This window comes from Xenopus laevis, chromosome 7L (genome assembly GCF_017654675.1).
Source record: "Xenopus laevis strain J_2021 chromosome 7L, Xenopus_laevis_v10.1, whole genome shotgun sequence".
NCBI lineage: Eukaryota > Metazoa > Chordata > Amphibia > Anura > Pipidae > Xenopus > Xenopus laevis.
In genome coordinates, this window is record NC_054383.1 from 107640887 (window position 1) to 107667541 (window position 26655).

A 26655-nucleotide genomic window follows, 5' to 3' on the forward strand; every position below is an offset into this window, starting at 1 on the left:
GGAAAACAAAATTATCAATAAATAAAATATCATGGATTAAGGAAATTGAAGAAATACGAGGCATAGAAGAAATAATAGCAAAAAAAAGAGGGAAAATGAATAAACACTATAAACTATGGGAACATTGGTGTGACTTCCTAGAAAATGATGGACAACTAAGAAGGGGGGAATAATATAAACTCGTGTATCTATCCCCTTTTTTTTTTTTTTTCTTTCCTTTTCTTTTTCTTTCCCTTCTTTTTTCTTCCTTCTTTATGCATTTATTTATTTATGTATAAAGTAAAACGAATTTAATGAAGTTGTGATGAATATGCAAGAAGATACTTATTTTGTATTTATTTGCTATGTATTATACTTTATGTCTTAACAAAAAAACTGAATAAATAAATTAAATATAAAAAAAAAAAGGGATACTGTCCCTGGAAAACATATTTTTCTTTAAATTTCACGGGACAGACGCATGCACAGTAGAATGAAAAAGCCGACTTTTTAGTTAAAGTTTGGCTTTTCACTCTTATGTGCATGCACTGCCGCACAAAGAAAGAAGAAGCCAGAAGAGGATCGCTCTGTGGTGCTCACTGGTATAACCCTGGTCCAGTGCAGTTTTCTGCTGATAGGAGCACTGGCCCGGGGTAAGTAAATACATTCACTTGGGGGTGCCTAACATTTGGTTGCTAGACTACTTTCCTTCTCCTTTAATCATATTACTTTGGCTAAAACCCTGCCTATATTTAAACAGTTTGTGGACTGTAATACTAGGGTAGATAAAATATTGGCCTTACTGTATGCTAACATTTGGAGTACAGTTCCATAGCTCTTCTGCACTGGGTAGGACAGATTGGGATGTTCTCTGCAATGTACACAGGGAGGATATAAATGGTGTTATGGACTGTATAGCAGACCATATAATTTTTTGTACCAATAGCGTAATTCCTATGGTATATATGTTGTTTCTCTAATAATAAACCTAGGGTGACTAAGAATATTAAGGTTTTATTGAACAGGGAAAATGAGAGTTACAAGAGAAAGCTTGAGAGGAAACTTCAGCAGACGTACATCAAGAATATGTGGAGTAGTATGAGTGCCATCACTAGTCATGGTAAAAAGACTCATCAGGGTATGGAAGGAGACTTGAATGTGGCAAATGATGATGTGATTTCTATTAAACCTCGTTAGGGTCTCCTAGTTTGTCCAGAGGGGCTTCTTCTCATCAATCTTTACCTCAGGAGTTTTCCCTATTACTCCTGGGGTTCAATTACAATTATAGTGGTGGATGTTAGGAGGGAAAGCTCTGGGGGCTGGTGGAGTGCTGTACTGCTTTTAGATTTACCCTGCTTTTATTGGGGAAAGAGCTGCTCCTTTAGCAACCTCGCCAAACAAGTGAATCTTAAGGCTATTGCCACTTATATAAATCTGCATTGCTTGCTCTGAGTACTCCTAGTTGTTCTGCTGTTATAAATAGGAAATATGGGGACCTGCAATACATAAATTAATGAATGCGCATAACACTTCCTTTGTCAATTTAACTTTCACAAATTTTAAAACCAACACACCCCAGATGGGACTCGAACCCACAATCCCTGGCTTAGGAGGCCAGTGCCTTATCCATTAGGCCACTGGGGCAAGCTTTTCTGCTGCTTCTATGTTATCTGTGCTATGTAGGGTATATCATATTACATCCAAGCACTGATTGCACTGCACCAGGAAATAGTTTGAGTGCATGGTGTAGGAATATGGCAAGAAACCAGAATGCATAGAAGAAAGCCTCACAGTCATAGAGAATGATCAGCAATTGTGTTGCACATGCACATTTTCCAGTGCTTATAAATAAGCCCAAGTGCAGAGAAAGAAAAAAATGCAGCTTGCCAAGTGACTCTCACATAGCTGAAATAGCTCAGTTGGGAGAGTGTTAGACTGAAGGTCCAGGGCTTCGGCAGACCTTTTAAATAAAAAAAATAAAAGCCTAATTTTAAGTTTTCCCACATTTCATTTTTCTGTGGCCTGCTCTCATCATAAATAATGCATAATGCATTTTCCTGATTTTACACCATTTTGCTCTGGTACCCTAAAATTTTAAAAGGGGGTTCTACTGTAAAGTATTTTATTTATACATGTCTGCATTTTAGACTTTTATGCAAAAGGAACTCACAAGTGCACAAATCCCATACTGACTGGCTTAGACCCAGATATGGGTACCTAACAAAGTGCCGCCACCCATTGATTATACCTGCTTCTCCTTTAAAGGGACAGTAATACCAAAATGTTTTCTAACATAATCAACACCTAAACGGTTACCCCTTTGTAACTGCATTATCCAAAATTACAAAACTCTTTGCTGCACTTTTTGTTAAAAGGGTGATTGGGCATCAGGCTGCCTGCATTGCTCTTTGTGTTCTAAACTGGAAGTCAGCTTTGTAATGGGAGGAGTTTCAGCAATCAAGCTTTTCATGAGTGTTTTCAGTTTAAATATGTTTCTGTTCCTTTGGATAATTATTGGGGGAATGTTGTGACAGATTGTTACATAAATTTAAACTGGAGACGTTAATAAAAAGTTTGACTGCCATAGGTCGTCTACAAAGTACACCAGCAGAATGAAAGAATTTTTGTATTGAAAGAGAAGATCCAAAACATGTCAGGATGGCCGAGCGGTCTAAAGCAGGGGTGTCCAACCTTTTGGCTAGCCAGGCCACATTGGAAAAAGAAAAATCGTCTGGGGCCACACATGAAATACACAAACACGTTTGATTTGTAAAAGTAAAGGAAATACACAGAAAAGAACTACAATGCCAGTTGGATAACCAGATGGAGCTATACACTGGAATATGGGACACCTGGATAATAAATAGACATATTATTATATTATTATTACTAACTGGACAATGGGAAGAGTCCCCCCTCCTCCTATTTCCTTGGGAACCAAGCGTTTCAAGCTGGGCCACATTCATATGCATCCTGGGCTGCATGTGGCCCTCAGGCCGCAGTTTGGACACCCCTGATCTAAAGCTTTGTGTTCAGGTCACAGTCTCCTCTTGAGGCATTCAAATCCCACTTCTGACACGCTGTGTTTTCTGTGCAATTGGTTTGTCATAATAAAAATACCATGGTATAATTACTAGACCTGGCCAAAATCCTACAGAAACATAGATGCTACTACTAGAAAATCATGTAAACATTAAATAAGCCCAATAGGTTGGTTTTGCTTGCAATAAGGATACATTATATCTTGGTTTGGATCAAGTACAAGCTACTGTTTTATTATTACAGAGAAAAGGGAAATCATTTTTCAAAATTTGGATAAAATGGAGTCTTTGGGAGACAACCTTTCCGTAATTCGGAGCTTTCTGGATAACAGGTTTCCGGATAACAGATCCTATAGCTGTACCAGCAGCCACTATACAGTATATTAGATTGCCTGAAAATACAAAAAGGATAATTATGCCCTGAGCACACCTAAATCTAGTTTTTCCTCTTGGGAAATTAGTTGGCTGAATTTCAACAAGTACAGAAAATGTAAGGTAGTTGTTGCTAATCACACTTGGGAAAATGGATTATTAATGGCAGAATTATCACTGCCCTTATCTTTTCTTTGATGTAACCACTTGTGGAAAGATGTGTCTATTTCCACATCCTTTGTCAATTTAGCTTTCACAAATTTTAAAACTAACACACCCCAGATGGGACTTGAACCCACAATCCCTGGCTTAGGAGGCCAGTGCCTTATCCATTAGGCCACTGGGGCAAGCTTTTCTGCTGTTTCTATGTTGTCTATGCTATGTAGGGTATATCATATTACATCCAAGCACAAATTGCACTGCACCAGGAAATAGTTTGAGTGCATGGTGTAGGAATATGGCAAGAAATCAGAATGCATAGAAGAAAGCCTCACAGTCATAGAGAATGATCAGCAATTGTGTTGCACATGCACATTTTCCAGTACTTGCCTAATAGCTGTCACATGGCCACTGGGGCAAGTTATTTATGCAAATGGATGTTATCTGTGCTATGTAGAATATATCATATTACATCCAAACACTGAATACTAGTGATGAGCCAATTTTTTCGCCAGCCATTGATTTACGGCGGAATTCCGAATACCACCATGGGCAAATTTTTTCACAAAACTTTGGCTAAAATTCTCAGCAGGAAAATTTGCCAGGAAAAACACAAATTAACTTTAATGCATTAGGACAAAAAAAAGTCACGATAAGAAAAAACGCTCATTGATTAATGCATTAGAACAAAAAAAGTCGCCAAGAGAAAAAAAATGGCCATTGACTTTAATGCATTAAGATAAAAATGTGGCCATAACAAGAAACACCCATTGACTTTAATGCATTAGGACAAAAAAATGTCACCGTAAGAAAAAACTGAGAAAAAGATTTCTGTGGTCTCATCATATATAATGCATTTTCCTGATTTTACATCATTTTGTTCTGGTCCCCTAAATATGTAAATGGGGGTTCTATTGTAAAATGATTTATACATGTCTGCATTTAAGACTTTTATGTTAAAGGAATTCACAAGTGCCACACAAATCCCATACTGACTGTCTTAGACCCAGATGGGGGTCTTAGGTAAGCAATTATAATCAATATGGAGTGCCTAACAAATTGACTGCCGAAGCTCGTCTACAATGTACATTAGTAGAAAGAAAAAAGTTTGTATTCAAAATATTACCCAAGGCATGTCAAGATGGCCAAGTGGTCAAAGGCAATGCGTTTAGGTCGCAGTCTCCTCTGGAGGCGTGAGTCCTGCTTCCAACAGCTTTGTTTTCTTTGCAATTGGTTTGCCATAATAAAAATGCCATGGTATAATGGGCCTAAAGGAACGGTTACTAGACCTGGCCCCTGGCCATGATCCTACAGAAACATAGATGTTATCATTAGAAAATCATTTCAACATTAAATAAACCCAATAGGCTTGTTTTGCTTCCAATAGGGATTAATTATATCTTAGTTGGGATCAAGTACAAGCTACTGTTTTATTATTACAGAGAAAAGGGAAATAATTTTTCAAAATTTGGATGAAATTGAGTCTATGGGAGACAACCTTTGCGTAATTCAGAACTTTCTGGATAACAGGTTTCCGGATAACGGATCCTATACCTGTACCAGCAGCCACTATACAGTATATACTGTAAGATTGTCTGAAAGTATAAAAAGGTTAATTATGCCCTGAGCACACCTAAATCTAGTTTTTCCTCTTGGGAAATTAGTTGGCTGTAACTGTAAAAATATCTCCAGGGCTGTGGAGTCGGTACATAAATCCTTCGATTCCGACTTCTCCGTTTGAGGTACCTCCTGACACAAAGCATGGAATGGGCTGGGGATTTAGTATAGGGGTTAGGACTGCCAAAAAGGAGCAGATCGTAGGCAGGCTTGGAGCAAATTGATAGGTCATTACAGATTTACTGGCATGAATATTGTCAGTAAATTAGTAACACTGGGTTTGGCCGGTATTTTACTGCTTTACCCAAAATTCCGAATGCTCTGCTGTAGTTTCTTAAAAGGGTAATTGGGCAACAGGCTACCTGCATTGCTCTTTGTGTTCTAAACTCGAAGTCAGATTTGTATTAACATCTGACGAAGTTGCACAAAGTATGGTGAAGCCTTTCAAGGTGAAAATTCGCCCTTTAGTAAATTTGTCCCTTTGTGCTCTAAACTGAAAGTCACCTTCATAATAAAGGAGCTTCAGCAATCAAGCTTTTCATTAGTGTCTTTTCTCAGTGTTTAAATAAAAGTTTCTGTTCCTTTGGATAGGTATTGGAGGAATGTTGTGACAGATTGTGAACATTAATTTAAACTGGAGACATTGCTAAAAAGCTTGATTGCCGATGCATCTACAAGGCCAGTAGACAGACAGAATTTTTGTATTCAAAAATAGTACTTGCGAGAGGTCAGGATGGCTAAGTAGTCTAAGATGCTGTGTTCAGGTGCTAGTTTCCTCTGGAGGTGTTGGTTCTGACAGCTTAATTATTTCTACAATTTGTTACTTTCAGTGGTTTCTATGATAGACATTTCTACAATAACATCAAAATGAAAATATCTGAATATCATACAACTGAAGTCATTTGGCAAACTGGCCCGAAACTTCCAGGGTTGTGGAGCCAAAGCTCAAAAATATAAACCTTATCCTTTGATAATTCTAAAACAAAATTATTTTGAGGTATTTGATACCAAATCTATCCACAAGCCCACCTACAAGCCAAAATAGCTCAGTTGGGAGTTACAGTGAAGATTTAAAAGCTGCAGATGTCTCCAGCTGTTTTAGAAAAGACAAGGTATCTTACATTCAGCAGAATTGTATGAAAACATTAACTTCCATTGATTTAACAGCTACAAAAATGCAGGGTCTGACCCCCTAACATTCACAGGCAAGTTTGTGTGGGAAGGGCAGAGAGCTTAGTAAAAGTATCTCACTGAGAAGACTTAAAAAAGAAAATTGAGGCATGGGTCCAGATGGCTGAGCGGTCTAAGGCACTGTGTTCAGGTCGCAGTCTCCTCTGGAGGCGTGGGTTCGAATCCCACTTCTGACATCTTTTTCTCTCTACAATTTGTTACTTTCAGTGGTTCCTGTGATTTCTACAAAAACAAGGTAGACCATGGACTTTTTCAATGCCAACATTTGAACATAATACAATTAGCTATTTCTTTTGGAGGTAAAGGCTCAGTTTAATATCCTTATAAAAAATCAAAATGAAAATATCTGAATATCATACAACTGAAGTCATTTGGTTAACTGGACTGTAATTTCCCGGGCTGTAGAGCCAAAGCTCAAAAATAAAAACCATTTCGGCCGAATCCTGCTAAAAAGGCCAAATCCCAAACTGAGTCCTGCATTTGGTGCATTCCTGACTCACATATAAGGTGAAATAGCTCAGTTGGCAGAGTGTTAGCTGAAAGATCCCTGGTTCAATCCCGGGCTTTAGCAGTTCCTTTGTGTGCAAATGATATTACAATGACGAATGATGATCTCCTGTAAGTGGCACCAGAGAGCAGGGACCTCATTCCAATTGTTCATTTAAAACACCTACAAACTATGTATTTATTCTCCCGGTCTAATGTATAGTAACTGTACCCTGCTTGTCTCTATGCCTTGTAAAGCACTATATGCATTTGTGGTGTTACATAAATATACCTTATACATAAGTGCAAAGTAACACAATAAGCAATAGGCTTATGAAAACCAAAATTCTGACTAATGAGGGAATGTCATACAGGTATTGGATCCATTACCCGGAAACCCATTATCCAGAAAGTTCTGAATTATGGGAAGGCCCTCTCCCATTAGATCCAACATTTTTAAGAATGACTTCCTTTTTCGCTGTAGTACAATAGTACATTGTGCTTGATCCTAACTAAGATATAATGAATCCTTGTTGGAGGTAAAGCAACCCTTTTAGCTTTAATTAATGTTTGAATCATTTTTTGTAGTCAATGTATAGTGATCCAAATTACAGAAAGATCCCTTATCAGGAAAACCCTATGATAGAAATTTCTACAAAAACAAGGTAATGCATTAGGACAAAAAAGTCGCCATAAAAAAAAAACGTCCATTGACTAATGCATTTGGAGCAAGAAAAACTGTAGCGTGCCGTGCTTAAAAAAGCCTATTGACCACAATACACTTCGCAAATTTTGTCATTTTGCAAATTTTTCAGCTTTAAACGCCAGATTCGCTCATCACTACTGAATACACCTGCACCAGGATAATAGTTTGAGTGCCTGGTGTTGGAATATGGCAAGAAACCAGAATGCATAGAAGAAAGCCTCACAGTCATGGAGAATGATCAGCAATTGTGTTGCACATGCACATTTTCCCAGTGTTTATAAATAAGCCCCAGTGCAGAGCAGTGTTTAGGAGCAGAAAAAATGCAGCTTGTCTGTTAACTCTCACATACCCGAAATAGCTTGGTTGCAAGAGTGTTACACTGAAGGTCCCTGTTTGGTTTCCGGCAGACCTTATAAATACAAAAAACTAAATTTGAAGTTTCCCCACATTTTCCAAAATTTTTTAAACAATTTTTCTGTGATCTCATCATATGTTATGCATTTTCCTGATTTCACATCTTTTTTTTTATGGTCCCCTAAAAATGTAAATGGTGGTTCTATTGTAAAATTATTTATACATGTCTGCATTTAAGACTTTTTAGTAATAAGAATTCACAAGTGCCACACAAATCCCATACTGACCAGCTTAGACCCAGATGGGGGTCTTAGAAAAGCAATTATAATCACTAGGGGGTGCCTAACAAATTGACTGCCGGAGGTCGTCTACAATGTACATTAGTAGAAAGAAAAAATTTTTTATTCACAAGTGTGTCCAAGACATGTAAGGATGGCTGAGCGGTCTAAGGCGCTGTGTTCAGGTCGCAGTCTCCTCTGGAGGCGTGGGTTTGAATCCCACTTCTGACAGCTTTGTTTACTGTGCAATTGGTTTGCCATAATTAAAATGCCATGGTATATTCGGTCTAAAGCATGAGTTATTAGACCTGGCCCCTGGCCATAATCCTACAGAAACATAGATGTTACTATTAGAAAATCATGTAAACATTAAATAAGCCCAATAGGTTCGTTTTGCTTCCAATAAGGATTAATTATATTTTAGTTGGGATCAAGTACAAGCTACTGTTTTATCATTTTTCAAAATTTGAAAAATTTGGATGAAATCGAGTCTATGGGAGACAACCTTTGCATAATTCATCTGGATAACAGGTTTCCGTTTAAATGATTATATACCTGTACCAGCAGTCGCTATACAGTAAATACTGTAAGATTGTCTGAAAGTACAAAAAGGATAATTATGCCCTGAGCACACCTAGATCTAGTTTTTCCTCTTGGGAAATTAGTCGGCTGTAACTGTAAAAATATCTCCAGTTGTGCAGGAAAAACATTGTTAGGAGGTACAGGTCCCATACCTGTATAGCATAATATATTTATTATTATGATTTATTATTATAATTATTATGATTTATATATTCTTTATTTGCTATTTTTGTCCTCTAAACTGAAGTTTCAATTATTATGCAAATGGATATTTGTAACTGAGTTATTTGTAATTAGGGTCAGAATGGAGTTCGTTGCTTTCAGTGGTTCCTACGATAGACATTCTGCAAAAACATGGTAGAGCATGAACTTTTTCAATGCCAACATTTGAACATAATACAATTAGCTATTTCTTTTGGAGGTAAAGGCTCAGTTTAATATTCTTCTAAAAAATCAAAATGAAAATATCTGAATATTATACAACTGAAGTCATTTGGTAAACTGGATCAAAACTTCCAGGGCTGTCAAGTCAGTACATAAATCCTTCGACTTCGAGTTTATAGTACCTTTGATTCGACTCCTCTATTTTTAAAGGAACAATAACGCTAAAAACCGAAAGTGTATCAAAGTAAATAAAATGTAATGTACTGTTGCGCTGCACTGGTAAATATTGGCATGTTTGCTTCAGAAGACTACTATAGTTTATATAGACAAGCTGCTGTGTAGCCATGGGGGCAGCCTTTCAAGCTGATAGAAAAAAGGAGAAAAGGCACAGGATACAAGCATATAACAGATAAAACACCATTGTATTGGACAGTAGTGATGAGCAAAAAATTTGCGAAACGCTTTGCAAACAATTCAGTGGGCGTTAACATTTTTCTTGCTCTAAATACATTAAAGTCAATAGGGTTTTTTTCTTGTAGCAACTTTTATTGTCTCTGCAACATTTTTTATCCAAATGCATTAGGGTACAACTACACGGCCGATTTCCCCGCGATTGTGCCGGATTCGATGTGCTGCTCCAAAATGCTGGCGTCAAGTCGGATGAAAATAATGTAAGCAACTGCAACGTTGGATGGTGTCGCATCGTTTAGCTGATGCGACACGACTGTCGGATAATTAAAAAACTATAAAAAATTAAGGCCATTCGGAAAGTTGCTTAGAATTCTATAACATATTGAAAGTTAACTTAAAAGTGAACCACCCCTTTCTGCAGTTGTGAATATAATCCTTTATGTATTTTTTTTTTTTTTTTTTTTGGCTGAATAGAACATTTTGGAACATTTTACATTTCATTTGCTGGATATGATACCAAACCAATCCAAGGACCCAGGTACACTCAACCATAAGCAGAAATAGCTCAGTTGGGAGAGCGTTAGACTGAAGATCTAAAGATCCTGGGTTTCTGCAGGAGTTTTGGAAAGTTCGCAACTGCATTCAAATGGAATTATATTTTATAGAGGTAACACATTTACTTCAAGATAAGGTTTATCATATAACAGGTAGCAGATGTATTATCTAAAACCTAACAATTACTGCAAAGTGATAGGAAACATGACCAATAACAATGATCTTCTGTAAATGGCACCAGAGAGCAGGGACCTCATTCAAATTGTTCATTTAAAACACCTACAAATTATGTATTTACTCACCTGATTTAATGTATAGTAACTGTACTCTGCTTGTCTTTATGCCTTATAAAGCACTATATGCATTTGTCGTGTATTTGTTTGTAAATATATCACATAAATAAAGGCAATGTTACACAATAAGCAATTGGCTTAAAAAATAATAAATCCTGCTAGCTTTAATTAATGTTTAAATTATTTTTTTGTAGACAAAGTATGGTGATCCAAATTGCATAAAGATCCCATTATCAGCAAAACCCCAGGTCCTGAGCATTCTGGATAACATGTACATGAATAATATATTTGCAGTAGCTTAATACATTAAAGGTTCTGGGGCTAATTTACTAACAAGGCAGGCTGGGGCGAAATTGTTTGGTCATTGCAGATTTACTAGCATGTATATTGCCAGTAAATTAGTAATACTGGTCCTGAGTTTGGCCGGTATTTTACTGCTTTACCCAAAATTCCAAAGGCTCTGCTGCAGTTTCTTAAAAGGGTGATTGGGCATCCTGCTACCTGCATTGCTCTTTGTGTTCTAAACTGGAAGTCAGATTCAAATTAACTTCTAATGAAGTTGCACGAAGTATGGCGAAGCCTTTCAAGGTGAAAATTCGCCCTTTAGTAAATTTGCCCCTTTGTGTTCAGGTTCAGCTTCGTAATAGAGGAGCATTAACAATCAAACTTTTCATTAGTGTCTTCAGTTTAAATAAAAGTTTCTGTTCCTTTGGATAGGTATTGGAGGAATGTTGTGACAGATTGTGAACATAAATTTAAACTGGACACATTGATAAAAAGCCGAAGCATGTGTACAAGGCTAGGTGAAAGACAGAATTTTTGTATTCAAAAAGTTTAACTGCTTGATGTCAGGATGGCCGAGCGGTCTAAGGCGCTGCGTACCTAAAATATAATTATACATGTGTAGAATTACTAAATATATATACAGTAATTGCTATAACTATTAGGAAATGGAAAATATATTTCTATCTTTACCCGGTCATTACAGGGTTAAATAGAACTTGTATTTTTCCATTGCCTTTTGTCTACAAACTGCCGGCTCCGGGATACGCATGGTAGATAATAACTGCAGGCCCTTACTATTCTGGAACTCACGAGGAAGTGTATAGGAGTCTGTGAGGAGTGAGGTGAGAAGCGCCAAGCACCACCCACCCCTCAGTGGAGAGAGAACGGAAGTTGGAAGACTCAGGGGTCCGTTTACTAAAGTGCGTTAAAAATATTCGCACAATATATAGACAGAATTTTCGCCAAATATGTTATCGCCAGTTTACTAACCTGCGGTAAATATAAATTTGCGAATTTTCTTGCGCAAGAATAATTGTTCGCCAGTTATCGCATTTGCTGAAAATAACGCTACGTACACATTAACGCATGGTTTACTAAACAGCGAAATGTGCTAAAGACAAAATTAACGCCAGAATATTCGCAAACTTTTACCGCCACATATGAAGTGGCGTAAAAGTATTTTTTCTGCCAGAAAATTCTCAAGGGGCAGGAAATATCCCATAATAATGTTTTTTTTTTACCCATCATTCTTTGCTGACAGGAGAGAGATCTGTAGCTATTGCTGACAGGATGTTTTGGCTTCTGCTTCTATCTGGTGCAACAGCAGCAGTTTCAGCTCAGAGTCGTATTATTGGCAGTGGCATCACAGTCCAAGGATTCGTCAGCCTCTACACTTTTTGGTTTCATTGGGATTGGCTACATTAAACTGTGCATTTCTATGAAGCAAAGAGATTGACTGGTATCATTTCCTATGATTCTATTGGCAGAAGAGTTTATATGATGCAGACATGTTTGATTGGTATTACTCTGGTGATGTTGTTGGATGGTATAATCATCAGTTAATAAAGTTTATAAGTTTTGAAGATGCATTTCTGGCCATAAATGTCACAGTAAAAATTGCCATAATAACCGCCATAAAACAAGACTATTTTATAGCATAAATATTCGCAAAAACGTAATTTTTCGCCAGAAAATTCGCAACTCGCTAAAATTACCGCTAACGTAAGCTGGTTCCTTAACGTAGTTACCGCAAGTGATCGCAATGACTTCTGAGCGCATCGCTGTTTAGTAAACTTAGTCTCTGCGAATATTCTGGCGTAAAAATATTCTCAGCGATAACATGCGGAAACTTAAAGTCAGATTTACCGCACTTTAGTAAACGGACCCCTCAGTCTCAGTGACAAGGCAGCTGCGCAGAAACCCGGAAGTAGCAAGATGCCGCTGCCCGTGCCGGGAAGATCAGACAACAAGAACAGCCGGCACGGGTCCGCAGGACATCTTCGATACTATCCGGGACAGCGGGACAAGCATACAAAATCGGGACTGTCCCACGTAATGCAGGACAGTTGGGAGGTATGATATAAGTTTCTGTTCCTTTGGATAGGTATTGGAGGAATGTTGTGACAGATTGTGAACATTAATTTAAACTGGAGACATTGCTAAAATGTTTGATTGCCGAAGTGTGTGTACAAGACTAATAGAAAGACATAATTTTTGTATTCAAAAAGGTTTCCTACAAGACGTCAGGATGGCCGAGCGGTCTAAGGCGCTGCGTTCAGGTCGCAGTCTCCTCTGGAGGCGTGGGTTCGAATCCCACTTCTGACAGCTTTGTTTTCTCTATAAATTGTTAATTTCAGTGGTTCATATTATAGACATGTCTACAAAAACAAGGCTTTTCAATGCCAACATTTGAGCATAATACAATTAGCTATTTATTTTAGAGGTAAAGGCTCAGTTTAATATCCTTATAAAAAATCAAAATCAAAATTTCTGTTCAATAATTGTCAGGATGGCTGAGCGGTCTAAGGCGCTGCGTTCAGGTCGCAGTCTCCTCTGGAGGCGTGGGTTTGAATCCCACTTCTGACAACAACCTTTTCTGGATAGTCTGTTACTTCTCTCAGTTTGTAGTCTTTAAGATAGGAATGTTTGCAAAAACATGGTAAGGCATCTAAAGTACAGACTGATTGACTTGTTCAGAATTACACATAAATTAATCCATTTATTACTTATTACCTCATGGTGCAATTGGCTTTTAATTTTTAATTATTTGTGGTTTTTTACTTATTTAGCTTTTATTCAGCAGCTCTTCAGTTTGCAGTTTTACCAATCTGGTTGCTAGGGTCCAAATTACCATAACATGCATTATTATGAATAAGAGACTGGAATATGAAGAGTACAGGGCCTGAATAGAAAGAGGGGTAATAAAAAGTATACATTCATTTGTAGCCTTACAGAGCATTTACTTTTAGATGGGGTCAGTGACCCCCATTTGAAAGGTGGAAAGAGTCACATTAAGAAGGCAAATAATTCAAAAACTATAAAAAAGAAAAAATGAAGGCCATTAGAAAAGTTGCTTAGAATTCTATAACATACGGAAAGGTAACTTAAAAGTGAACCACCCCTTTCCACGTGTTTTGTGTGGCGTTGTATTTCTGCAGTTGCGAATACCAAACTTTATGTATTTGTTTGTTTTTTTTTTGGCTGAATAGAACATTTTGGAATATGTAATTTTGGGGCCCATTTTACATTTCATTTGATGGATATGATACCAAACCAATCCAAGGAACCATAATCACTCCAGTATAAGTCGAAATAGCTCAGTTGGGAGAGCGTTAGACTGAAGATCTAAAGGTCCCTGGTTCGATCCAGGGTTTTGGCAATTTTCTTGGAAAGTTTTCAAAAGTACTGCGTGCGAACGCAATTATTTGAAAGAATCATACATGTTTACAGGTAACAAATGTACATCAAGATAAGGTTTATCATATAACAGGTAGCAGATTTATGATCTAAAACCTAACACATACTGCAAAGTGATAGGAAACATGACAAATGACAATGATCTCCTGTAAGTGGCACCAGAGAGCAGGGACCTCATTCCAATTGTTCATTTAAAATACCTACAAATGATGTATTTATTCACCTGGTTTAATGTATAGTAACTTTACCCTGCTTGTCTTTACAGATATGGGATCCATTATGCTGAAACCCATTATCCAGAAAGCTCTGAATTATGGGAAGGCCCTCTCCCATACACTCCGTTTTAATCAAATAATTCAAATGTTTAAGAATGCCTTCCATTTTCTCTGTAATAATACAATAGTATATATCACTTTATCTTAACTAAGATATAATGAATCCTACTAACTTTAATTAATGTTTAAATGATTTTTTTTGTAGACAAAGTATGGTGATCCAAATTACATAAAGATCCCATTATCAGTAAAACCCCAGGTCCTGAGCATTCTGGATAACATGTACATGAATTATATATTTGTTATACTGCAGTAGCTTAATACATTAAAGGTTCTGGGGCTAATTTACTTACAAGGCAGGCTGGGAGGAAATTGATTGGTCATTACAGATTTACCAGCATGTATATTGCCAGTAAATTAGTAATACTGGTCCTGGGTTTGGCCAGTATTTTACTGCTTTACCCAAAATTCCAAAGGCTCTGCTGCAGTTTCTTAAAAGGGTGATTGGGCATCAGGCTACCTGCATTGCTCTTTGTGTTCTAAACTTGAAATCAGATTTGAATTAACGTCTAATGAAGTTGCACAAAGTATGGCGAAGCCTTCAAAGGTGAAAATTCGCCCTTTAGTAAATTTGCACCTTTGGAGACATTGATAAAAAATTTGCTTGCCGAAGTGTCTACAAGGCTAATAGAAAGACAACATTTTTGTATTCAAAATTTTAAACTGCAAGATGTCAGGATGGCCGAGCGGTCTAAGGCGCTGCGTTCAGGTCGCAGTCTCCTCTGGAGGCGTGGGTTCGAATCCCACTTCTGACAACAATGTTTTCTGAATAGTCTGTTACTTCTCTCAGTTTGTAGTTTTTTGGTAAGGCATCTAAAGTATGGACTTTTGGACTTGTTCAGATAAAATAAACCACTCATTATTACCTCATAGTGATCCGTTTAGGTAGTCATTTATTGGAGGTAAAAGCTCAGTTTAATATCCGTGTTTAAAAAAATAATTATATATAATAAAATATAATTATACATGTACAGAATTACTAAATATATATACAGTAATTGCTATAGCTAATAGAAAATGGAAAATATATTTATAGCTTTACCCAGTCATTACAGGGTTAAACAGAACTTGTATTTTTCCATTGCCTTTTTTCTACAAACTGGATGCCAGAAGTACCGCTTTATATTAATTCTACTCTCTCACATTTTTTAAAGGGGTTGTTCACCTTTTAGTTACATTTTAGTATGATCTAGAGAGTGATATTCTGAGATAATTTGCAACCGGTTTTCAGTTTTTATTATTTGTGGCTTTTGACTTATTTAGCTTTTATTCAGCAGCTCTCCAGTTTTCAGTTTTAGCAATCTGGTTGCTAGGGTCCTGATTACCCTAGCAACCATGCGTTGATATGAATAAGAGACTGGAATATGAAGAGTACAGGGCCTGAATAGAAAGAGGAATAATAAAATGTATGTAAATAATTTGTAGCCTTACAAAGCATTTACTTTTAGATGAGGTCAGTGACCCCCATTTGAAGGAAAGAGTCACAAGAAGAAGGCAAATAATTCAAAAACTATAAAAAAGAAAAAGTTAAGGCCATTAGAAAAGTTGCTTAGAATTCTATAACATACTGGAAGTTAACTTAAAGGTGAACCGCCCCTTTCTGCAGTTGCGAATATCATCCTTAATGGTCTTTTTTGGCTGAATAGAACATTTTGGAATATGTAATTTTGGGGCACATTTTACATTTTATGTGATGGATATGATACCAAATCAATCCAAGGACCAATACCAACATCAATTAAGCCGAAATAGCTCAGTTGGGAGAGCGTTAGACTGAAGATCTAAAGGTCCCTGGTTCGATCCCGGGTTTCGGCAGTTGTTTTGGAAAGTTCTCAAGAGTACTGCGTGCAAATGCAATTATATTTTATAGAATCATACATTTTATCAGGTAACAAATGTACATCAAGATAAGGTTTATCATATAACAGGTAGCGGATTTATGATCTTAAACCCATACTGCAAAGTGATAGGAAACATGACCAATGACAATGATCTCCTGTAAGTGGCACCAGAGAGCAGGGACCTCATTCCAATTGTTTATTTAAAACACCTACAAATTATTTATTTATTCACCTGGTTTAATGTATAGTAACTGTACTCTGCTTGTCTTTATGCCTTGTAAAGCACTATATGCATTTGTGGTGCAATTGGCTTATGAAAACCACAATTGTGACAAATGAGGGAATGTCATACAGGTATGGGATCCATTATGCCGAAACCCATTATCCAGAAAGCTCTGAATTACAGGAAGGCCCTCTCCCATACATTCCATTTTAATCAAATAATTCAAATGTTTAAGAATGACTTCCATTTTCTCTGTATATTGTACTTTATCATAACTAAGATATAATGAATCTTTAATTAATATTTAAATGATTTTTTTGTAGGCAAAGTATGGTGATCCAAATTACATAAAGATCCGATTATCAGAAAAACCCCAGGTCCTGAGCATTCTGAATAACATGTACATGAATAATATATTTGTTATACGGCAGTAACTTAATATATTAAAGGTTCTGGGGCTAATTCACTTACAAGGCAGGCTGGGAGGAAATTGATTGGTCATTACAGATTGACCAGCATGTATATTGCCAGTAAATTAGTAATACTGGTCCTGGGTTTGGCCGGTATTTTACTGCTTTACCCGAAATTCCAAACGCTCTGCTGCAGTTTCTTAAATGGGTGATTGGGCATCAGGCTACCTGCATTGCTCTTTGTGTTCTAAACTTGAAGTTAGATTCGAATTATCGTCTAACGAAGTTGCACAAAGTATGGCAAAGCCTTCCAAGGTAAAAATTTGCCCGTTAATAAATTTGCCCCTTTGTGTTCAGCTTTCGAATAGAGGAGTTTCAGCAATCCATTTGGTTAACTGGACTGAAATATCAAGGGGTGTGGGGCCAAAGCTCAAAAATATAAACCATATCCTTTGATAATTCTAAAAAAATTATTTTGAAGTATTTGATACTAAATCCATCCACAAGCCCACCTATAAGCCAAAATAGCTCAGTTGGGAGAGAGTTACAGTGAAGATTTAAAGGCTGCAGATGTCGCCAGCTGTTTTAGAAAAGACAAGGTATCTTACATTCAGCAGAACTGTTTGCAAAGATAAATGAACTTCCATTGATTTAACAGCTGCTAAATGCTTGATCTGAAAACTGTCACTGCAAGACTGACACTAGTAATTGGTTAAGCAAAGACCCCCTAATATTCAAAGGTGAGTTTATGTGGGGAGGGCAGAGAGTTTAGTACAAGTATCTCACTGAGAAGACTGATGAAACTAACTGCAAACAGGTGTTCCTTTGGATAGGTATTGGAGGAATGTTGTGACAGATTGTGAACATTAATTTAAACTGGAGACATTGCTAAAATGTTTGATTGCCGAAGTGTGTGTACAAGGTTAATAGAAAGACAGAATTTTTGTATTCACAAAGGTTTCCTGCTAGACGTCAGGATGGCCGAGCGGTCTAAGGCGCTGCGTTCAGGTCGCAGTCTCCTCTGGAGGCGTGGGTTCGAATCCCACTTCTGACAGCTTTGTTTTCTCTATAAATTGTTAATTTCAGTGGTTCCTATGATAGACATGTCTACAAAAACAAGGCTTTTCAATGCCAACATTTGAACATAATAGAATAAGCTATTTATTTTACAGGTAAAGGCTCAGTTTAATATCCTTATAAAAAAACAAAATCAAAATCACTGATCAACAAGTGTCAGGATGGCCGAGCGGTCTAAGGCGCTGCGTTCAGGTCGCAGTCTCCTCTGGAGGCGTGGGTTTGAATCCCACTTCTGACAACAACCTTTTCTGGATAGTCTGTTACTTCTCTCAGTTTGTAGTCTTTAAAGGGATACTGTCATGGGAAAAAAAATTTTTTTTCAAAATGAATCCATTAATAGTGCTGCTCCAGCAGAATTCTGCACTGAAATCCATTTCTCAAAAGAGCAAACAGATTTTTTTATATTCAATTTTGAAATCTGACATGGGGCTAGACATTTTGTCAATTTCCCAGCTGCCCCATGTCATGTGACTTGTGCCTGCACTTCAGGAGAGAAATGCTTTCTGGCAGGCTGCTGTTTTTCCTTCTCAATGTAACTGAATGTGTCCCAGTGGGACATGGGTTTTTACTATTGAGTGTTGTTCTTAGATCTACCAGGCAGCTGTTATCTTGTGTTAGGGAGCTGCTATCTGGTTACCTTCCCATTGTTCTGTTGTTAGGCTGCTGGGGGGGGGGGAAGGGAGGGGGTGATATCACTCCAACTTGCAGTACAGTAGTAAAGGGTGATTGGAGTTTATCAGAGCACAAGTCACATGACATGGGGCAGCTGGGAAATTGACAAAATGTCTATCCCCATGTCAGATTTCAAAATTGAACATAAAAAAAATCTGTTTGCTCTTTTGAGAAATGGATTTCAGTGCAGAATTCTGCTGGAGCAGCACTATTAACTGATTCATTTTGAAAAAAATTTTTTTTCCCATGACAGTATCCCTTTAAGATAGGAATGTTTGCAAAAACATGGTAAGGCATCTAAAGTACAGACTGATTGACTTGTTCAGAATTACACATAAATTAATCCACTTATTACTTATTACCTCATGGTGCAATTGGCTTTTAATTTTTAATTATTTGTGGGTTTTGACTTATTTAGCTTTTATTCAGCAGCTCTCCAGTTTGCAGTTTTACCAATCTGGTTGCTAGGGTCCAAATTACCATAACATGCATTGATATGAATAAGAGACTGGAATATGAAGAGTACAGGGCCTGAATAGAAAGAGGAGTAATAAAAAGTATACAATTAATTTGTAGCATTACAGAGCATTTACTTTTAGATGGGGTCAGTGACCCCATTTGAAAGGTGGAAAGGAAAAGGTGGTGGTTTGTTTTTGGCTGAATTTTTGGAGATATCACAGACAGAGAAGGCATAATTAATTTCCACAAACTAAAAGAAAAAAAAAAATGTTTCAGGGGAGGCGTGGGTTCAAATCCCACTTCTGACAACAATGTTTTCTGAATAGTCTGTTACTTCTCTGAGTTTGTAGTTTTTTGGTAAGGCATCTAAAGTATGGACTTTTGGACTTGTTCAGATAAAATAAACCACTCATTATTACCTCATAGTGATCCATTTAGGTAGTAATTTTTTGGAGGTAAAAGCTCAGTTTAATATCCGTGTTTTAAAAAAGAATTATATATAATAAAATATAATTATACATGTACAGAATTACTAAATATATATACAGTAATTGCTATAACTAATAGGAAATGGAAAATATATTTATAGCTTTACCCAGTCATTACAGGGTTAAACAGAACTTGTATTTTTCCATTGCCTTTTTTCTACAAACTGGATGCCAGAAGTACCACTTTATATTAATTCTACTCTCTCACATTTTTTAAAGGGGTTGTTCACCTTTTAGTTACATTTTAGTATGATCTAGAGAGTGATATTCTGAGATAATTTACAACTGGTTTTCAGTTTTTATTATTTGTGGTTTTTGACTTATTTAGCTTTTATTCAGCAGCTCTCCAGTTTGCAGTTTTAGCAATCTGGTTGCTAGGGTCCTGATTACCCTAGCAACCATGCGTTGACATGAATAAGAGACTGGAATATGAAGAGTACAGGGCCTGAATAGAAAGAGGAATAATAAAACGTATGTAATTAATTTGTAGCCTTACAAAGCATTTACTTTTAGATGAGGTCAGTGACCCCCATTTGAAGGAAAGAGTCACTCGAAGGAGGCAAATAATTCAAAAACTATAAAAAAGAAAAAATGAAGGCCATTAGAAAAGTTGCTTAGAATTCTATAACATACGGAAAGTTAACTTAAAAGTGAACCACCCCTTTCCAGGTGTTTTGTGTGGCATTGTATTTCTGCAGTTGCGAATACCATACTTTATGTATTTGTTGTTTTTTTTGGCTGAATAGAACATTTTGGAATATGTAGCTTTGGGGCCCATTTTACATTTCATTTGATGGATATGATACCAAACCAATCCAAGGACCCACAACCACCCCAATATAAGCCGAAATAGCTCAGTTGGGAGAGCGTTAGACTGAAGATCTAAAGGTCCCTGGTTCGATCCCGGGTATGGGCAAGTTTTTTGGAAAGTTTTCAAGAGTACTGCGTGCGAAGGCAATTATATTTGAAAGAATCATACATGTTTACAGGTAACAAATGTACTTCAAGATAAGGTTTATCATTAGAATTGATTGGTCATTACAGATTTACCAGCATGTATATTGCCAGTAAATTAGTAATACTGGTCCTGGGTTTGGCCGGTATTTTACTGCTTTACCCAAAATTCCAAAGGCTCTGCTGCAGTTTCTTAAAAGGGTGATTGGGCATCAGGCTACCTGCATTGCTCTTTGTGTTCTAAACTTGAATTCAGATTTGAATTAACGTCTAATGAAGTTGCACAAAGTATGGCAAAGCCTTCAAAGGTGAAAATTCGCCCTTTAGTAAATTTGCCCCTTTGGAGACATTGATAAAAAGTTTGCGTGCCGAAGCGTGTCTACAAGGCTAATAGAAAGACAACATTTTTGTATTCAAAAAAGTACACTGCAAGGTGTCAGGATGGCCGAGCGGTCTAAGGCGCTGCGTTCAGGTTGCAGTCTCCTCTGGAGGCGTGGGTTTGAATCCCACTTCTGACAACAATGTTTTCTGAATAGTCTGTTACTTCTCTCAGTTTGTAGTTTTTTGGTAAGGCATCTAAAGTATGGACTTTTGGACTTGTTCAGATAAAATAAACCACTCATTATTACCTCATAGTGATCCATTTAGGTAGTAATTTTTTGGAGGTAAAAGCTCAGTTTAATATCCATGTTTTAAAAAAATATATATATTCTTAAAATATAATTATACATGTGCAGAATTACTAAATATATATACAGTAATTGCTATAACTATTAGGAAATGGAAAATATATTTATAGCTTTACCCAGTCATTACAGGGTCAAACAGAACTTGTATTTCCATTGCTTTTTGTCTACAAACTGGATGCCAGAAGTACCACTTTATATTAATTCTACTCTCTCACATTTTTTAAAGGGGCCATTTACCTTTTAGTTACATTTTAGTATAATGTAGAGAGTGATATTCTGAAATAATTTGCAATTGGTTTTCATATTTTATTATTTGTGGTTTTTGACTTATTTAGCTTTTATTCAGCAGCTCCCAAGTTTGTAGTTTTAGCAATCTGGTTGCTAGGGTCCTGATTACCCTAGCAACCATGCATTGATATGAATAAGAGGCTGGCATATGAAGAGTACAGGGCCTGAATAGAAAGAGGAGTAATAAAAAGTATACAATTAATTTGTAGCCTTACAGAGCATTTACTTTTAGATGGGGTCAGTGACCCCCATTTGAAAGGTGGAAAGAGTCACATGAAGAAGGCAAATAATTCAAAAACTATAAAAAAGAAAAAATGAAGGCCATTAGAAAAGTTGCTTAGAATTCTATAACATACGGAAAGTTAACTTAAAAGTGAACCACCCCTTTCCAGGTGTTTTGTGTGGCATTGTATTTCTGCAGTTGCGAATACCAAACTTTATGTATTTGTTGTTTTTTTTGGCTGAATAGAACATTTTGGAATATGTAGCTTTGGGGCCCATTTTACATTTCATTTGATGGATATGATACCAAACCAATCCAAGGACCCACAACCTCTCCAATATAAGCCGAAATAGCTCAGTTGGGAGAGCGTTAGACTGAAGATCTAAAGGTCCCTGGTTCGATCCCGGGTTTCGGCAAGTTTTTTGGAAAGTTTTCAAGAGTACTGCGTGCGAACGCAATTATATTTGAAAGAATCATACATGTTTACAGGTAACAAATGTACTTCAAGATAAGGTTTATCATATAACAGGTAGCAGATTTATGATATAAAACCTAACACATACTGCAAAGTGATAGGAAACATGACAAATGACAATGATCTCCTGTAAGTGGCACCAGAGAGCAGGGACCTCATTCCAATTGTTCATTTAAAATACCTACAAATGATGTATTTATTCACCTGGTTTAATGTACAGTAACTTTACCCTGCTTGTCTTTACAGATATGGGGATCCATTATGCTGAAACCCATTATCCAGAAAGCTCTGAATTATGGGAAGGCCCTCTCCCATACACTCCGTTTTAATCAAATAATTCAAATGTTTAAGAATGCCTTCCATTTTCTCTGTAATAATACAATAGTATATATCACTTTATCTTAACTAAGATATAATGAATCCTACTAACTTTAATTAATGTTTAAATGATTTTTTTTGTAGACAAAGTATGGTGATCCAAATTACATAAAGATCCCATTATCAGTAAAACCACAGGTCCTGAGCATTCTGGATAACACGTACATGAATACTTTATTTGTTATACTGCAGTAGCTTAATACATAAATGGGGTTATGTAATTAAAGGCACTAAGTTTGCCCGGGGCAGTAACTTATAGCAACCAATCAGCAGGTAGAATTTCCTGGTTATGTGTTTAAATGCAAACATCTTATTGGTTGCTACTGGTTACTCCTCCTGGGCAAACTTAGTGCCTTATATTACATGTGGGGGTAAAGGTTCTGGGGCTAATTTACTTACAAGGCAGGCTGGGAGGAAATTGATTGGTCATTACAGATTTACCAGCATGTATATTGCCAGTAAATTAGTAATACTGGTCCTGGGTTTGGCCGGTATTTTACTGCTTTACCCAAAATTCCAAAGGCTCTGCTGCAGTTTCTTAAAAGGGTGATTGGGCATCAGGCTACCTGCATTGCTCTTTGTGTTCTAAACTTGAATTCAAATTTGAATTAACGTCTAATGAAGTTGCACAAAGTATGGCGAAGCCTTCAAAGGTGAAAATTCGCCCTTTAGTAAATTTGCCCCTTTGGAGACATTGATAAAAAGGTTGCTTGCGAAGCGTGTCTACAAAGCTAATAGAAAGACAACATTTTTGTATTCAAAAATTTACACTGCAAGGTGTCAGGATGGCCGAGCGGTCTAAGGCGCTGCGTTCAGGTCGCAGTCTCCTCTGGAGGCGTGGGTTCGAATCCCACTTCTGACAATAATGTTTGCTGAATTCTCTGTTACTTCTCTGAGTTTGTAGTTTTTTGGTAAGGCATCTAAAGTATGGACTTTTGGACTTGTTCAGATAAAATAAACCACTCATTATTACCTCATAGTGATCCATTTAGGTAATAATTTTTTGGAGGTAAAAGCTCAGTTTAATATCCGTGTTTAAAAAATAATTATATATAAATAAAATATAATTATACATGTAAAGAATGACTAAATATATATACAGTAATTGCTATAACTATTAGGAAATGGAAAATATATTTATATCTTTACCCAGTCATTACAGGGTTAAACAGAACTTGTATTTTTCCATTGCCTTTTTTCTACAAACTGGATGCCAGAAGTACCACTTTATATTAATTCTACTCTCTCACATTTTTTAAAGGGGTTGTTCACCTTTTAGTTACATTTTAGAATGACATAGAGAGTGATTTTCTGAGATAATTTGCCATTGGTTTTCATTTTTTATTATTTGTGGTTTTAGACTTATTTAGTTTTTATTTAGCAGCTCTTCAGTTTGCAGTTTTAGCAATCTGGTTGCTATGATCCTGATTACCCTAGCAACCATGCGTTGATATGAATAAGAGACTGGTATATGAAGAGTACAGGGCCTGAATAGAAAGGGGAGTAATAAAAGTATATAATTAATTTGCAGCCTTATAGAGCATTTACTTTTAGATGGGGTCAGTGACCCCCATTTGAAAGGTGGAAAGAGTCACAGAAGAAGGCAAATAATTCAAAAACTATAAAAAATAAAAAATAAAGGCCATTAGAAAAGTTGCTTAGAATTCTATAACATACTGAAAGTTAACTTAAAGGTGAACCACCCCTTTATTGACCATTTCCATGTGTTTTGTGTGGCATTGTATTTCTGCAGTTGCGAATACCATACTTTATGTATTTCTGATTTTTTTTGGATGAATAGAACATTTTGGAAATATGTAACTTTGGGGCACATTTTACATTTCATTTGCTGGATATGATACCAAACCAATCCAAGGACCCATGTACACTCAAACATAAGCCGAAATAGCTCAGTTGGGAGAGCGTTAGACTGAAGATCTAAAGGTCCTGGGTTTCGGCAGGTGTTTTGGAAAGTTCTCAAGAGTACTGCGTGCAAATGCAATTATATTTTATAGAATCATACATGTTTACAGGTAACAAATGTACTTCAAAATAAGGTTTATCATATGTATAAAAAATGGATCAGCGCCTCTGGCAACGGAGAAAACCAATAACACAAAAAAATATATATGTTGTAGTATTTTCAAAAAGTTTTTTTACACCACGTGCTGGAATGGGGAAATAGTGCTGTTTTCCCCTTTAAATTGAGAATTAATCTTTACACAGGATAACCAATGTGCTTCCCCTTTAAATAACCATGAAATCCTCTCAGCATGCATCTGTATTTCCTGCAGATACTTCCACCAAGACTGAGTGAAATGCCTACTTACAAGAAAGTAGTTTTAAACTTGCATATAATATTGTCTGTGCTGCGCTGTTCTCTTCCTCTGTCACTCCATAGGTTAACCCATACAAAATAAGACATATAGTGTAATACGTTTTATAAAAAACTTGTTAAAAAGTAAAAATTTGCACTCACATTTTTTGTCATTAAAAAGCGTTGCAGATTGCCTAGTTGGATCCGGGACAGGAGTAATGCCGGCTTCCCCTTCTCCCTTGTGCCTTCCTCTGCAGATTGCCGTTCTGTCCCTTACTACCTGACGCGTTTCGCTGATCCAATCAGCTTCCTCAAGAGATCCCCTACAGAAATAGTTTCCGAGCTCCACTTTCATTAACGAAGCAACATAACGAACATCACAACAGCAGAGTGACCATTAGGTATGGAAACCTATAGGAACAGTCGAAAACAGCACTATTTCCCCATTCCAACACAAGGTGTAAAAAGACTTTTTGAAAATACTACACTATATATTTCTTTTTGTCTGTTATTTGTTTTTCTCCGTTGCCAGAGGCGCTGATCCATTTTTTATACTTGTGAAGCAATTCTACGGTTGAGAGACTGAAGGAGGATCGGCAGGAGAGAACTGAACTAAAGGGATTAGTTTTTTCCTTCTATTTCTATTTCATTTGTAAGGTTTATCATATAACAGGTAGTTAATTTATGATCTAAAACCTAACACATACTGCAAAGTGATAGGAAACATGACCAATGACAATGATCTCCTGTAAGTGGCACCAGAGAGCAGGGACCTCATTCCAATTGTTCATTTAAAACACCTACAAATTATGTATTTATTCACCTGGTTTAATGTATAGTAACTGTACTCTGCTTGTCTTTATGCCTTATAAAGCACTATATGAATTTGTGGTGTTATATAAATATAACATATATATAAATGCAATGTAAAACAATAAGCAATAGGTTATGAAAACCAAAATTCTGGTCATAAAAGGTATTGGATCCATTACCCGGAAACCCATTATCCAGAAAGCTCTGAATTACGGGGAAGGCTCTCTCCTATAAAATCCAAAATTTTTAAGAATGACTTCCTTTTTCTCTGTAGTACAATAGTACATTGTACTTGATACTAAGTAAGATATAATGAATCCTTGTAGGAGGTAAAGCAACTCTATTAGCTTTAATTAATGTTTAAATCCTTTTTTGTAGACAAAGTATAGTGATCCAAATTACTTAATACATTAAAGGTTCTGGGCCTAATTTACTTACATGGTAAAGTAATTCCTCTTCTGGCTCAGGAAATCCCAGTTACTGTTACTTATGACTAGGGTTGCGACCTTTTCCGGAAAAAAATACTGGCCTTCCTATATATTTATCATTTTTCCCCATTAATAACATTGGGATCAACCATAATTTTTACCGGCCAGGCCAGTAAAATACCAGCCAGGTGGCAGCCCTACTTATGACCTGTTACCTTAATTGGCCCAGTGGTGTTACTATAAGTTTCTGTCTATAATAAATATAATAGGAGAAAGCAAATGGCTTTTCCTCCTTGGACTCCATCTGCTACCCAGGGATGGATGTTGATGGGGAGCCTGGAATAGAAAGTCCCACTAAATAAACTGTGCCCTAAGGGAACAAACCCCTTACCAGTGACTTAAGTAATGTAGCCTGGGCCCAGGACGTGCACCTGGATCCCCTTTCCCACTGGACTCCCGCGCACAATTTATCTTT

The 26655-nt window shown here is 36.8% G+C and overlaps 15 non-coding genes across 15 annotated transcripts; 13 read left to right on the forward strand and 2 right to left on the reverse strand.

Moving 5' to 3' along the window:
* Nucleotides 1-1550: 1550 nt before the first annotated feature.
* trnar-ccu lies at nucleotides 1551-1623 on the reverse strand. The gene has a single exon. It is a non-coding gene; the product is annotated as a tRNA-Arg (tRNA).
* A 2043-nt stretch (nucleotides 1624-3666) lies between these two features.
* Nucleotides 3667-3739, reverse strand: trnar-ccu. Its single transcript has one exon. It is a non-coding gene; the product is annotated as a tRNA-Arg (tRNA).
* Nucleotides 3740-6452: 2713 nt separating this feature from the next.
* trnal-cag lies at nucleotides 6453-6535 on the forward strand. The gene has a single exon. It is a non-coding gene; the product is annotated as a tRNA-Leu (tRNA).
* Nucleotides 6536-8331: 1796 nt separating this feature from the next.
* On the forward strand, nucleotides 8332-8414 carry trnal-cag. Its single transcript has one exon. It is a non-coding gene; the product is annotated as a tRNA-Leu (tRNA).
* Nucleotides 8415-12935: 4521 nt separating this feature from the next.
* trnal-cag lies at nucleotides 12936-13018 on the forward strand. The gene has a single exon. It is a non-coding gene; the product is annotated as a tRNA-Leu (tRNA).
* A 178-nt stretch (nucleotides 13019-13196) lies between these two features.
* trnal-cag lies at nucleotides 13197-13279 on the forward strand. Its single transcript has one exon. It is a non-coding gene; the product is annotated as a tRNA-Leu (tRNA).
* Nucleotides 13280-13999: 720 nt separating this feature from the next.
* Nucleotides 14000-14072, forward strand: trnaf-gaa. The gene has a single exon. It is a non-coding gene; the product is annotated as a tRNA-Phe (tRNA).
* A 1045-nt stretch (nucleotides 14073-15117) lies between these two features.
* On the forward strand, nucleotides 15118-15200 carry trnal-cag. The gene has a single exon. It is a non-coding gene; the product is annotated as a tRNA-Leu (tRNA).
* Nucleotides 15201-16187: 987 nt separating this feature from the next.
* On the forward strand, nucleotides 16188-16260 carry trnaf-gaa. Its single transcript has one exon. It is a non-coding gene; the product is annotated as a tRNA-Phe (tRNA).
* Nucleotides 16261-17890: 1630 nt separating this feature from the next.
* Nucleotides 17891-17973, forward strand: trnal-cag. The gene has a single exon. It is a non-coding gene; the product is annotated as a tRNA-Leu (tRNA).
* A 178-nt stretch (nucleotides 17974-18151) lies between these two features.
* trnal-cag lies at nucleotides 18152-18234 on the forward strand. Its single transcript has one exon. It is a non-coding gene; the product is annotated as a tRNA-Leu (tRNA).
* A 2224-nt stretch (nucleotides 18235-20458) lies between these two features.
* trnaf-gaa lies at nucleotides 20459-20531 on the forward strand. Its single transcript has one exon. It is a non-coding gene; the product is annotated as a tRNA-Phe (tRNA).
* A 473-nt stretch (nucleotides 20532-21004) lies between these two features.
* On the forward strand, nucleotides 21005-21087 carry trnal-cag. The gene has a single exon. It is a non-coding gene; the product is annotated as a tRNA-Leu (tRNA).
* Nucleotides 21088-22112: 1025 nt separating this feature from the next.
* trnaf-gaa lies at nucleotides 22113-22185 on the forward strand. Its single transcript has one exon. It is a non-coding gene; the product is annotated as a tRNA-Phe (tRNA).
* A 1216-nt stretch (nucleotides 22186-23401) lies between these two features.
* Nucleotides 23402-23484, forward strand: trnal-cag. The gene has a single exon. It is a non-coding gene; the product is annotated as a tRNA-Leu (tRNA).
* Nucleotides 23485-26655: the final 3171 nt, after the last annotated feature.